Below are 14,784 nucleotides of genomic sequence, written 5' to 3' on the forward strand. Positions count from 1 at the left end.
TCGCTTTTCTGTTCAGAGAGTTGTTGCTCTTCTTTTCTTCGATCTCCTGTTGAGTTTGTAGGTGTTCAGAATGGTTTGATCCCTATCCAGCTGAATTCCTGAGAGGAGATGAAATCCAGGTCTCCTACTCCTCTGCCATCTTGCTCCGCCCCCTCACCTGATTTTTTTAAGCATCATCTTGGGGGAAGGAATTGTGTCTTATTACTTCCAGTGAGGAGGAGTCATCCATGACTGAGAGGTTTTGGCTGTGCTTCTGCTGATAATAACCTATGGATATTGGAGCAGGAACAAGAAATGAAAAAGAAATTGGTGATATAGACTTCAACTTCCAGAAATTGAACAAAGTTGTTTTCCCTTGCATGTTTTAAAATTTGTTTACAAAACAGGCTCCATTTGTTGTTTTCTATTTTATTCTTTAATGTTCACTCCAGCCATTTTTTTAAATTGGATAGGAAGCCATTTTCTTGTAGAGAAATGCTTAATTTAGGAGCTTAAATAACCTTCAAGTTCATGGTTGCTGACTTTGCTGCAATTTAAATAACTCTTAAGTGATGTGACTTTCCCTGCTTTCTATTGATATTATGACCTACTGATGATTCATATTTCTGAGAGGAGTATAAAGTCAGGTAGACAGGGGTGCCTGAGTGGCTCAGATGGTTGAGCTTCTGCCTTTGGCTGGGGTCATGATCCCAGGGTCCTGGGATCGAGCCCCGCATTGGGCTCCTTGCTCAGCAGGGAGCCTGCTTTTCCCTCTACCTATGCCTGTCCCCCTGCTTGTGCACTTTCTCTCTCTCTCTGTGTGTCAAATAAATAAATAAAATCTTTAAAAAAAAAAGTTAGGTAGACAGCAATTTATCGAGATTATTACTATTTATGTTTTATCATTGACTATGATACTGAAGAAAAAATACGATGAAAGATAAGATCTCTCAGAACAAAATGAAAGATCTGGCTAGTTTTATAAGATTACATCATTTGAGAAGATAGCTATCTGAGGAATATTTACTGATTGGACAGTTCTGTAGTGAGAAATTTAAAGGACATACTAAAATTTAAGAGGTACACAGGGCGGGTATGAGTCTTAAAAGAGAGAGAGACAGATCTAAAAGAATACCTAGGAAGGTCAGAGGCCAGACGAAGGATCAAAGAAAGAGAAAGAAAGGATAATTTAGAGGACGGATTCCCAAATGATTGAATGTCGCCTCCTGCCAGTTTCCAAACTGGAGCTAAAACTCAGTGTCAGTGTGACCCCTTCATTTCCCTTACCTCCAGATTACCTAATTAATCATCATTTTCTTTTAGCCTCAAAAATGTTTTTTTCCTTTAAAAAAAACCCCACAGTCATGTTCACATTTCAGACTCATACCAGCATCTGACGTACTACGTAATGCGAGTTTCTCATAAAAGACATTACTAACCTTATGGCTTCAGAACCAATCCGCTATTGTTTCCAAATACATCTCTCTAAAGTTCAAATCCAACACATCCTTGCCTCCACTTTCGAATACTGATAGGTCTGTCTCTTCCTTTTCCTCTTCTTCCCCATCCCATTTACCTATGTTTCCCTTTTTGGAAATTCGCTCCTAAGGTCATTAGGTGGAACCTAGCAAGAACAGGATGCCCCAGGACAGAGGGGCACTGAAGATGGGGTGCTGGAGCAGCCAGCCCCCAGCACCAACACAGGGTGTTGGAGACTGACCAGGTAGGGTCTTGTTGGCACTGTATGGCATCTCTCTACCCATGTCAGAGCCTAGCAGGATGAGAAAGGCATTCATGCAAGGTGTGGGGAGGCCGACCAGGGGAGAGATGTGTGAGGCAGGGCCAGGTGAGGAGGGAATCTGTACAGGGCTGGAGGTCAGAGGAGATCCTTTTACCCAATGTTGGAACAAGGTGTGGAAGGTGATGCTGGGGAAGGCTGCCCATCACAGAGACTTGGAGCCCAAGAAGGGTGATGAGGGCTTCCTTAATAGGAACCTTAACAGGGCCCCTCCAGGTGTTTCTGAGCCTGGGCAGGGTGAGGGGGATGCACCACAACCAAGGGTGGTGGTGGCGTAAGCAGGGTTCTGGAGGCAGAGTAGGGTAAAAAGATACTGGTAGGGTTGGGGCAATTGTATGACAAAAAGAGATCGATGTATGTAGGAAGAATAATTGAGTAAGTAAAGATAATGACAGTCATGCTTATCAATCTCCGAGAATAGAACTACAAATAGAGAAAGGGGAAAGAAGAAAAACAAACAGAATGAGCCGATTGGGAATTAAAGATGTTGGTGTGCACTCAACCTGTATGGGTAGATCCAGAACACAGATGTAAATGTGAGTAAGAGTGTGTATGCGTGTATGCCTCTGTGTACACAGATACATCCACACACGTCTCCTGGCTCTACCCACCGAGAGAACCTGGGAACAGCAGTAATGCAACAGCAATGAGCTGACCTAGTGCTTGGATCTTGATTAATAAATATCATTCTTCCCTTAGAAGAACCTGGCTGATTCCAGGTATGGGGAAGAGAATTTATAAGATCTCAGAATATCTTGTTTCTAAAACTAAGGAGGTGTGTGCTCAAAGAATGGCAGGAACAAGTAAAAGGACACAGGGGCCAGCTTGTAGGGGCTCCCACTGATTAAATATAGGACAGCCTGAGCATCAAAATAAGTAATAAGAAGAAATAATAACCCACTGAATAAAATAGGACCCCAGGGAAGAAATTAAAATTTGATAAGGAATGGGAAGGGGCGCCTGGGTGGCTCAGATGGTTAAGCGTCTGCCTTCAGCTCAGGTCATGATCCCAGGGTCCTGGGATCGAGCCCCGCATCGGGCTCCCTGCTCCGCGGGGAGCCTGCTTCTCCCTCTGCCTCTCTCTCTCTCTCTCTGTCTCTCATGAATAAATAAATAAAAATCTAAAAAAAAAAAAAAAAAAAAACTTGATAAGGAATGGGAAATGCGTGTGTCTACAAATACACCTTCCTACAAAAAATTAATTACATATGAATGAAAAAGAAACTTTATGATAGAAAAGCCTAGCAGATACCACCTAGATGGAGTAATCAAACTTAATATTGCCAGTCCGGGGACATATGAGAAAATTGTTGTGCCACTTTATAAGACACAATGAGAAGAACTGTTATAACTTCATAAAATTCCTGTCAAAGATGCATACCCTGAAAATAGTCCTAAAGAGACATCAGGGAGAACCCAGGTAAGAAACATTCTATGCAGTAACTGGCCCATACTGTTCAAAAGTGCTAAATTCAAGGAAAAAAAAAAAAAAGACTAAGGACCTAACTGAAGGAATCTAAAAAGAAATGACAACAAAATGTGGTACATGATCGTGGATATGGTCCATTTGCTGTAAATGGCACTGACAGAATTTGGATGGGGAGTGAAGATGAGATGGTGGTCATGCATTGATGTTAATTTCCTGATTGTTCTGGTTGTATTTTCATAATACCCTTATTTGTAGAAAATACAATTAAAGTATTCAGAAGTATGTATTTTTTAAAAGATGGTTTTAATGACACTAAAGCATGTGTCAGGCACAGGTAATGGCCCAATTTCCTTTTCTAAACTCCACACACACACATATCCTACTCTCCCACCCATACCATATATATTATCATCACACTTCGGTTTTGCACATACAGTCTTACCTGATTTTCTTCTGCTGTTCTATTTGTAAATCTCTTGCTTATTAAGATAAAACTCAATGGTAATGCATTTATAAAAAGTTGTATGACTCCACTAGGCACTTTACATTATTCTCTCCCTAGTAGAGACAATGCATTCTTCTTTAAAAATCAGCAGTTAACCTGGGATGCCTGGGTGGCTCAATGGGTTAAATGTCTGCCTTTGGCTCAGGTCGTGATCTCAGGGTTGTGGGATTGAGCCCCTGGTTGGGCTCCCTGCTCAATGAGGAGTCTCCTTTCCCTCTGCCCACCCGCCCCGGTCGTGCTCTCTCTCTCTCTTAAATAAATAGATAAAATCTCTTTAAAAAATTAGCAGTTAGCCCTGCTTTGCATTTTAATAATTTGTTGATGACACTTATTTTTCCTCTAGAATGTAAGGAATTTTATTATTATTATTATTATTATTAATTATTGACATATTGTTAAATTTCCAGTGCTCACTTCCCATAATATCCAACAGTAGTAGGTGCTCAAATATATTTTGAATAAATGAATGAGTGAATGAATATTCATTCATTATGTCAACCTTAGGTGTTTTGTATGTCACAGCTATTAGCCTGTCTTTCTGTGACAGTAATATTTTAATTAGATGAGCATGTCGATATACTGCTGAACAAAATTGTGGATGTCAAAAAGCTTTTTGACATAGATGATACTTTATAATGCATTTTAACATTTTCTGCTTGAAGATCACAAAGAAATCCACTGCTTTGTCTCCTGACCTGCTTCCCTCTCCTCAGGGTCCCTTTCCAAACCACAAATAAATCAAGAGATCTCAGTGTTCCCTCCATAGCCACCCTGCAATTGCAGAGGCCAGGGGTTCTCAGACTCGAGCATGTATCACAGTCACCTGGAGGGTTTGTTAAAAAATGAATTTCTGGGCCCAACCCCAGAGTTTCTTTTCCAGTAGGTCTGGGCTGGGAGCCAACAATGTGCATTCCTAACAAATTCACAGTTGGTACGATGCTGTTGTCTTGGTGACCACCCTTTGAGAACCACTAGCCTAGGTTTTTTCCCACAACCATGAGGTCAGCTAATTCTGACCGTGACTCGGATCATGAATCCTCTCAGTCAATGTGAAAAAGGGAGGACCCCCTGCCCCTACAGATCAATCATACTTTCCCAAGCAATCATTTAGACTGGGTAAGCAGAGGTGATGTACACTGTGCAATATCTCCACTCCTCCATCATTTCCAGACTGTTCCACTGAGTTTTGGGGTAATCCCATAACAGACTTCCCAGGTCCACCTAAGTCATTGTTGGACTGGATGGAACTCAATTCTCCCTTCCACATCCACTCCTCCATAACCCACTCTAGGAGAGGCTGGTCTTCTTCCATAAGGCCCAGTATCTCAATTTTCAATGGGACTGTTGCATCCCAGCAATTAATCCCTTATATTCTTGTTGAATCTTTGCTCCTTTAAAGCTCAAGACTTGTCTTCCTTTCCAGCTTGATCATCTATCTACCACCTCTTCAGATATTGAAGACTTTGCATCACATTCTTCCTCTCCTCTAAAGTATGGCTCTCCTCGCAGGAGACCTCAGTGCCTAGGGATTATGATGGCTTCTCATCTCCATCAACTCCCTCAATTCCAAAGACAATTTCCCCTACTTTAAGAGACTCCTTCCCAAAGGAAAATTCTGAGCCTTGTCATCTCTGAAATTATAAAATCATGCATTCCATTCTCCAAAAATCATCTGTCTTTTAATATACCTCATTTACACTTAAAATAATGTGTATTGATGCCTCTACTGTCTTCTCATAGAGAAGAATTAAAGGGCTTCACCATCTTATTTACCACCCCCCTGCCTACACACATCGTGTTTATTGGGCAGCCTGGTTCTTTTTCTTCCCTCTGTAGAAAATGCCAAATTCTCACATTCTTAGTAAAAAAGGTATTCCGCCTACACCCTGCTCCTTGGATTTCACCTTCTACAATCTAGTGTATAAATATTACTGGTGAAGCCCTTTCTGTTCTTTATTGTCAACCAGTCCCTCTCTAACTGTATCCTCCCATCATTATACATGTTCCAACCCCTATAGCATTACATGCCTCATAGCTACATGTCTTACATAAACTCTCTACATTTGCTCTCACCTTTCTTTCACATCCCCCAAACTCTGTAATTCACTGTAGCCCTCAGCACATGCCACCAAACCCACTCTTTCCAAGGTTAACAAATAGTACAAACTAGATCACACTCTCTCGGTTCTTCTCTTTCCTTCTCTCCTTGTAGATCCCTCTCCTGCCTTCTGTCACTTATGTGCAATTATTCAGTAGAGCGGTACCTAAACCTTCTCTTAGTTACCTCATTCACTACAATGTTCCACTGTTTCCTCCAAATATTGGATTAAGGGGGGACTTGTTAGCTAGAATTATATACTAGATGAATCCCTGTTCAACAATCAGAAAAAAATAGTTATTTTCAGACAAACTGAGAGGCTTTAATATTCACAGACTAATTTCTAAAAAGTGTACCTCACAAAAAGGAAATATAGTTGGGACTTGCTAGTTGTTCCAGTCTGAGAAATTCTGCTTTTTAATTCAATTGTTTATTGTAATGATTGGCATGGTTGAGTTCATACCTACTATTGTGCCTTCTGTTTTCTATTTGTTCTATCACACATTTTTTTTTGTACTCATGTTTCTTCTTTCCTGCCTTTTTAGTTATCAATTGATATATTTTAAAGTATTCTTTTTTTTATTTCCACTATTGGTTATTTGGCTTTATTTTTACTGGGTGCTCTAGGAATTCAAAATATATCTTTAAATTATTAGCATACACTCAGAATTGATATGGTACCACTTCACCTAAAATATACAACAGTATAAATTCAATTTTTCCCAATCCTTTGTGCTATTTTTATCATACTTTACCACTGGATATGTAATAAACCCATAATGTGATGTGTGTTATGTTTAACAGTTCCTTGTCTTTTAAAAAATTAAGAAGTCAGTTTTTAATATTTACCCACCTATTTGCCATTTTGTTTCTCATTCCATCATGTTAATCAGAGTTTCTTCTATTACTACTTTTTTTTAACCAGAATAACATCCTTTAGAATTTCTCATAGTCAAGATCTGCTAGTGACAAATTATTTCAGCTTTTGTTTGTTTAAAAACTTATTTATTTCGCACTCATATTTGAAAGACATTTTGCCAGATATAAAATTCTAGGATGGCTGGTTTTATTTTTCCTGTTAGCACTTTTGTAATCTCATTGCAATATCCTATGGTGTCCATTTTTTCCCTAGTAAAAGTCACCATTTGTTTCATTTTACTGTTTTCCTGTAATATGTATAGGTATGCTTTTTGTTTTTTATCTGTTTGTACTTCTTAAGATTTGTTGAACTTCTGAAATCTGTAAGGTGGTAATTTTAACCCAATTTCAGGAAATTTTGGTATATATATCTCCTATTCTTTTGCTATTCTTGTTTTGTACGTTAGATCCTGTAATGTTGTTGTACAGATCCCTGGGACTCTCTTCATTTTTATTCTTCTTCCCCCACCCTTTTAACTTTCTCATTTCTGATGGTATAATTTCTGTTTATTTGTTTCAAGTTTATTGATCCTATCTTCCACAGTTCTCATCTGTTCTTAGGTTTCCCTAGTTTATTTTTTATTTCAGTTATTTACGTTTTAATTCTAGAATCTTTTCCTTATTGCTTGCCATTCTCTGCTGTAATTCCCACTCTAATTTTTCACCCTATACTTTCCTTTACATCTTTGAACATATTTATAATCACTCTCTTAAAATCCTCATCTGCTAATTCCACCTTCGGTTAGGTTTATTTTGCCAGGTTCGTTCATCCATCCTTCCTTCCTTGATTATAGGACAACTGTATCTTGCTGTTTCACTGTCTTCTAATTTCTTTTGATCTAACTTGAACATTATAGTTGGAAAATGAACATAGCAGAGCTATGTTGTCTGCCATTAAAGGATGCTGAGATTTGTTCTTATAGTTAATTAAATTATTTTGTAATCCTGAGAGTCTTTAGAATATTTATTTTTAGGTAAGATCTGTTTTGGTTTTGTGGTTAGTCCTAGCACATGGCTCTTGTATGTCTCTTTACCTCCCAGTTCTGCTGCAGCTTATCATTACTAGGCCTCCAAAAGTCACCATGCCCTGTATGCCCCAGGACACCAATGGGAAATCTACACTAAGAATTCTATATTCCCTCTTTTGTGCAGATCCCTCACACCAGGGTCCTGCCCCACAAATAATCCCAATTGTTTCAATAGCCTAACTTCTGTACTCTGATCAAGGCCTCCTCAGATTAGTGATATCATCATGTTCTGGGTGGGCTACCATCCTCTGCTGTGGTCGGGAAGACACCCCAGGCACAAAGCCAGGTCAGATATGAAACATACCTCATATGTTGTCCTTCTTCTCAGAATTAGTCTTGCTATGCAGGAAAATAGTTACTTTATATATTTTGTCAAGACTGAGAGAAATTATTCTATCAGGTTGGGTTGCAGAAATCTGCATTGAATTTTAACCTTTATTTGCTCGGTTACTGCTGGTGCACATTTTTTGCAGGCTTACCTTTTTTGCTAATTTTATCAATTTGAAAAAAAGAGATTTTGCAGTCAGGTTTGTCTGCCATATTCCATTAGAAATCTCCAATTATTATTTTAATTATTTATTTTTTTAAAAAGGTTGACAGTATGGTAACAACAGTATCATTTTCCATGCATTTGTAGAAAATGGAATTCAATGGGTATAAAATTTGATTTCCAATTCATTTTACTCAAAAGACTGTAGATATTTTCCCTTCATATTTTCTTTTCAAATTTAATGATGTATAAAATCTGAGAGGCCTACCTAATTTTGTTTCCTTGAATGTAACCTGTTTTTGCTACATAACCATTGATAGGATTCTTTCTTTGACTCTTTAAATATTTTTGTAAAGATATCTGGCTACATGCCAGTTTATTGATTTTCCTTGGCAGACGATAAATCTTATCAATCTTCATACACAAATATTTCTTTGAATTAGGTAATACTGTATCCATTAGATCTTTGACTACTGCATCTTCTCAAATGTTTTTTGTTATATCTTTTAAACAAATACAAACTCTTTACATGTTGGTTCTTCTTGTTTTGTCCTTCATAACCATTGTTTCTCTATCACTTTTTTTCTGTACATTCTGATTCAATTTTTTGATGAATCAGTCATGTTAGTAATTATAGTCCATGTAGATCTTTGTTATACTATTGACTTATCTCCTTCCAAATCTTGAGCATATCTTTCCATCTCCTTCTTCATTTCAACCTGATGATTTTGCAGGTCTGTCTTTTATCTGTAGTTAGTTGGCTGTGTAGTTTTGAACAGAAGTAGTTTACTTTCTCATAGATAGAAAGTGAAAATATAAAGGCAAGTTAGAAATTAGTGAATTAATATTATAAGGTTAATTAACATGTACAGGTCCTTAAATCCTTAAGAAGCAATAGACACAATAAGGAGGAAAACTTAGGTATGTTTGCCATCACAAAAAGTAGAGAGCTGATGTTTCACCAAATGGAAGAAAAGTTGCAGGTGAGATTGTTCAGAGCATGCTCCAGTGTGTATTGCCTTACATTTGGATCTCCTTACATTTTAAGCATTGCTAGAGCCAAGTAATGATTATGGTCAGACTGATAAAAAAGGAAACTCTAAATAAAGCAAAGTGTTTAAGTGGGCAAACCGTATGTGGTCTAAATCTCCATTGTGATGATTTTTTTGATGTGTCAACTTGTGTAGGTTACAGTCTAGTTATTCAATCAGACACTAATCGAGGTGTTACTGCAGATATAATTAAAATTTAACCAAATAAGTAAGATTATCCTGGGTTATCTATACAGACATGATTCAATCAGTTAAAATGCATTAAAAGCAAAGCTGAAGCTTCCCCAAGAAAACGCAATTCAGTCTGTGGTCAGTAGCTTCTACCCATGTCTGTGAGTTTGAGTTTGCCCATGATATTCCCTTATCCCTTTCCTGGAGGCCTAGCCTAGAGACTTCAGACCCTCACAGTAGTTCTGAAAGCAAATTTCTTATAATAAATCTGTGTGTGTGTGTGTGTGTATCTGTCTGTCTGTTCCTCCCCCTCCTTTGTGTATATCTGTTATATATCATATATTACATATTATATATGTGTTTGTGTGCATTAGATGTGTGTGTGTGTGTGTGTGTGTGTGTGTGTGTGTGTGTGTATAGATAGAGAATTAGTTAGGGTGCAACCAGAGAGGTAGAAAATATATTCAGGACTGTGCCTGATCCATCCATCTTTAGGGAAGGTCTTTGGAAGAAGTGTTTTTGGTTTTGGGTTAGATTTTGGGGAGAAGTGGGAATGGTTGTTCTGCAGATAGTCACTGAAGTTATGAAGAGAAAAACTGAGGTTAATGATAAAAGGAATAAATTACATCTGCATTCTCAAGAGCTTCCTTGGGGCTGTATTTTTTTTTTCCACCTGATTTTGGTAGATCCAGTGTAAAGAGGACAGCAGTTGATGGATCTACAAATTGGCCTCAAGTCCCCTCTCTGCCTTGTACTGCACAAAAAGTTGCTTTATGGGAGCAGAACTGTATATTACAACACAGTACTGCTTATTTTAAATGGTAATGCATCACGAAATAACTGTCATCTGACTATAGAAAAAAAATTCCACTTTTAATCTTATAAACAATATGGAAAATGACTGTTACTTGAGAGTTTTTCCCATTGAGCCATTTATGAAACTATCTGACCCATCGATAATAGTCTATTTAGGTTCATTAACCTAAAATTTCATTCATGAGGCATAGTGGAATGAGCTCTAAAATTGTATGTTAATTATTGAAATATGAGTTTCTATAAGCTCATTAATTTTCAAAAGTTATTTAGAAACCCTCAGGGGTTCCATTAACCCCATGCTGTAGCTACATTCTGCAGGCAGGCAGTAGAGATTAAGAAGACCACTTCTATTTATGTAACTTAGAGGTTTGGGGTCAGCCTTGAGTTTGAAGTCCAACTCTGCTGTTTATTATCAGTCTGAACTAGCTAGAAAAACTCTGCCATAGTATTATCCTTTGCAAAAATGCAAGAAATATTTATAGAATTGAGTGCTATGTGGATTAAATACAACAGAAGAAATGTTTTAAAAGAAGTGAAATTTATCCCTTGTGTTATTTTATGGGACTTTTGTAAGCTTTTATTTGCAAATGAAAAGCCTTTCCTCTAGTTCTAAAATTATATTTACCTATGTAGATCTTTACTATGTCACAGATCAGAGTTTTTCCTGTGTTTGTCTTTTTCTAATGATTCTAATGATTTCTAATGTTAAGCTATATATATAGTACATGTATGTGTATATATGTGAATAAATGTGTGTATACATGTGTATTTGAATCATATATATACTGTGTGTGTACATATATATATATTACCTAAAAGTTGCAGCAACATAGTTCAATATGTTTTTAGGCTTGTCCAGTCAAACTCTGTAGAAAAGAAGATTGATTGAAAGGAAGAAAGAGAGAGAGAGAATAGAGAAATTACCATAATGTTGATTTTGAGAAGAAGTCTTAGGTAAATTAGTGACATAATAACAGTAATTTGTTTTATGGCCTCTATAAGCCAGAAAGAAACCCATTTCTCTGTTATCAGGATTCTCATGAAAAAATTTCGGTAGTATTCTAGAAGATGGAAAGATGTGCCATTTCCCCTCGCGAATTAACTTTATAGGTTGGCATCATAGGGATTTACTTGTTCTGCATAATTGAAAAATTTCAAGCTTATTTTTTAAGATATTTATTTAAGGCAAAGGATATGTATCTATCAGAATAGCCAGGTATGTTATGTTAAGGAACAGCCTCAAAATATCAGTGGCTTAAAGCAGTAAAAGTGTATTTCTTGCTCTTGCTGTCCTATCTCATGCCTAGTCTCCAGGAAAGAGAGCCTCTGTCTCTCTCCCTATCTCCCTGTCATTTGGGGGCTCCCTGTCATTCTTCCCTCTTAACCTGTGAATATGTACAATCGCTGACCTAGGAGTAGAGAAAGATGGAGAATTACCATCAGTGCCCACATGTCATTGTGAAAACAAGTCATGCAGTCACTTAACCTCAGGGTTTCAGGGAAGCACAGTCTTGTGTGTCCACAGAGAAAAGCCAGCAGAGTTGCTGACTCTCACTAAGGACTACCATGATGACCAGTCTTGCATCTTCAATGTCATCACAGACCAGTAGAACAGGCAACGTGGGATTAGATAAGCCTGTTATTTGTGTAATATTCAACATTTTATTTTATTCTCTGTGATTTCAATTGCAGTGATGCTTTGTTTCATCTAGCAATGACTTCTTTTTTAAGATGTATTTATTAATTTGAGAGAGAGAGAGAGGACAGAGGGAGAGGGAGAGAAATCCTCAAGCAGACTCCCCACTGAGCATGGAGCTATATGCAGGGCTCCATCCCAGAACCCCAAGATCATAACCTGAGGCGAAATCAAGAGTCAGATGCTCAACTGACAGAGCCACCCAGGCCCCCCTCATCTAGTAATGACTTCTGATCAAAATTACCATTTACTTTTTTCCTGGCGGTCTTATGAATGAAATGTTTAAGTTTTATTAAGCTCAGATGAATGATTCTAAGTATAATTGTTACCATTTTGTTTCATACTTAATAAATGTTATTCAATTCTGAGTCAAAGTAGCAGACAACATGTATGAAATGGAGCACACAGAAAGTATACTGGACCTTCACTTCATTCTGCTAATAGGAAAAAGTCTATAATCTTTTTTTTTTTTTTCAGTCTGCACTGTCATGAAACATCAAAAACTACCCAAACATATCCTAATTTCTGGATATTCTATTTTTTGGACAGTAATAGAGAAAAAAAGAAATCTCAAACTTTCCAAAAATGTTGCCAAAACTTTTGGGGGTCAGCTTGGTTGACAGAAATCTAGTTTACCTAAGCGCGTCTTGTACAGAAGATACACATTGTATTACTTAAAATGTCATTATCATGCAGAAAGCAGAAGAAAGTGAATTACAGGCTTATTTGTAACAATGTATACATTTGAAGTGATAACATTGTTTTCTTCTGAATGCTTAACCTTATAGTTTATACCATCATAGACTTTGAAAATAAATATGAAATCTAGTTAATTGAGATATATGTTTGTTTATAAGAAGTATGAAAGCCTCTAATAGAATGAGAGCCCTCTTTCCCACAAAATCAAATATGAACACTTTTGTTTTAGTGTCAATATGTGTGATAAGGAATGTTTTGAGGGTAGTAGAGGATTGTATCTACCTCAGGTAAGAGAATTGAAACTAAGGAATGATGCTTTGATTTACTTACAGTTCATGGATATGTAAGGCCAATTGCTGTATGTTTTGGAAAACACAGACTCTGATTGTTAATATTCTTTATTCTTCATTCTATTAAAGAAAACAATAATTCTAAGGGTGCCTGGGTGGCTCAGTAGGTTAAGCATCTGCCTTCAGCTCATGTTATGATACCAGGGTCCTGGGATCAAGCCCAGAATCTGGCTCCCTGCTCAGCCGGGAACCTGCTTCTCCCTCTCCTGCCCCCCGCCCCTGCTTGTGTTCTCTCTGCCAAATAAATAAAAAAGAAATCTTAAAAAAGAAGAAAGAAAGAAAGAAAGAAAGAAAACAATATTTCCAGAAAGTCAAAGGAAAGACTTGTACACCTGGCTGTATTTGCCAAATATCTTTTAATATATTAAAATAATTATATGCCAGTGCTATTGCTTTTATGCCCATTTCTTTTTTCATTTTTACAAGTGACTTTCATTCTCAATCATCTGAAAATCTTCTGAAGCACTCATGCATTAATTTTTAAATGAAACTTTCTTATGCACTCAGGCTCTGTGTGTAAATCAGATCAGGAATTTTATGTTTTATTTTTGAAACCAGCTGTATCTTTGTGCTCTACCAGTCTTAGAAGTGGATCTTTGCTTAGTCTTTCAATGATAGGAAAGCAGTGGACCTCAGATTTAAGGAGTGGTGGTAACAAGATCAATTAGAAAGGCACCATTGCTTCTTTGTTCTAGATGCAATGTATTTTCCAAAGTCATCCCACACTGTAAAGGCATTTCTGAGTCTTTGTCCATTTATTCAGAGAGGCAACATGGCTCAGTGGTCTGAAATAACAGGCTGGAAGATCAAGGACTGTGAGTTCTGGTATTACATAGAAGAAAAAAAAAAGAAAAAGTGTTGCTTGGGCTTTTGAGATGCCTTTAAAATGCTTCTTTAATATTGTGTTCCATTTATTCTTTCCTTTCTTGTTATCATTCAGGTGGCATTTATCATATGGGTCATGGATACAAAAGTAAAAGTCAAGGCTGCCCCAATGACTAAGAAACACCATAGGAACACATAGAGATGGATCTTGCAGAGACAGCAGCTTCCTTCTTGTTTGATTAACACCTGGAAGATTCTCAAAATAGTTGAAAAGTAAGTATTGGCGTAATAGAAGGAATGGGATGCAATTAAGAATCAAGGCTCAGAAAGCTGGGTAAAAGCAATGCGTTATTGCAAAATTGAAACTATGGGGATATTTATGTAATGCTCATTTAAAATAGGGCATGAGGGTATGCCCCAATTAAGATGTCCATTCCCTTCTATATTTCTCTAAAACTGTCAGAATAAGTCATTCTAATATCAGGTTCCCTTTTCAGATCATATGTAAATTTTAGTGTGTTCTGCTGAGTTATGTTTGTAATCATACATCATTTTTTTTCTCTTTCATGCCTGATGTGGGCTTTCAACATTCTAAATTTCATGAAATTAAAAGTGAGGAAGCTATTCAGTAATGGCATAAATTGAAACAGAGCCAAATAAATGCTGAGTAGAAATGAGCTTCAGCAGTTTCTGACAGATCAGAGTTGGATTTACTACTCTAATTTATAAGGCAAGGCCAATATAAGGCACTCCTTCCTTTCAACAATTTCTTCAGAGTGGAAATTATTTACAGAGCCACAATCTGCGTCTTGCAAAGATTTTCTTTCTGTTGCTTTTGAAGGCCTCCTTTATGACCCTAGAATATAATTAAACTCAGTTGCAGTCACGTATATTTATCTGTCCTCTGCTAATAATGAGTTTTTATTTTAA

General features: G+C 37.2%; 1 long non-coding RNA gene across 1 annotated transcript in view; it reads right to left on the minus strand.

The window, feature by feature from the left end:
* Nucleotides 1-200: 200 nt before the first annotated feature.
* The window catches only part of LOC116645648, a 120,658-nt gene continuing 106,074 nt past the window's right edge, over nt 201-14,784 (minus strand). Inside the window, exon 5 of the long non-coding RNA XR_004301986.1 lies at nt 201-267. This is a non-coding gene — a long non-coding RNA (uncharacterized LOC116645648). The remainder of the gene's footprint in view (nt 268-14,784) is intronic.

This window comes from Phoca vitulina, unplaced genomic scaffold, assembly GCF_004348235.1.
Source record: "Phoca vitulina isolate PV1807 unplaced genomic scaffold, GSC_HSeal_1.0 scaffold33, whole genome shotgun sequence".
Taxonomy (NCBI): Eukaryota; Metazoa; Chordata; class Mammalia; order Carnivora; family Phocidae; genus Phoca; species Phoca vitulina.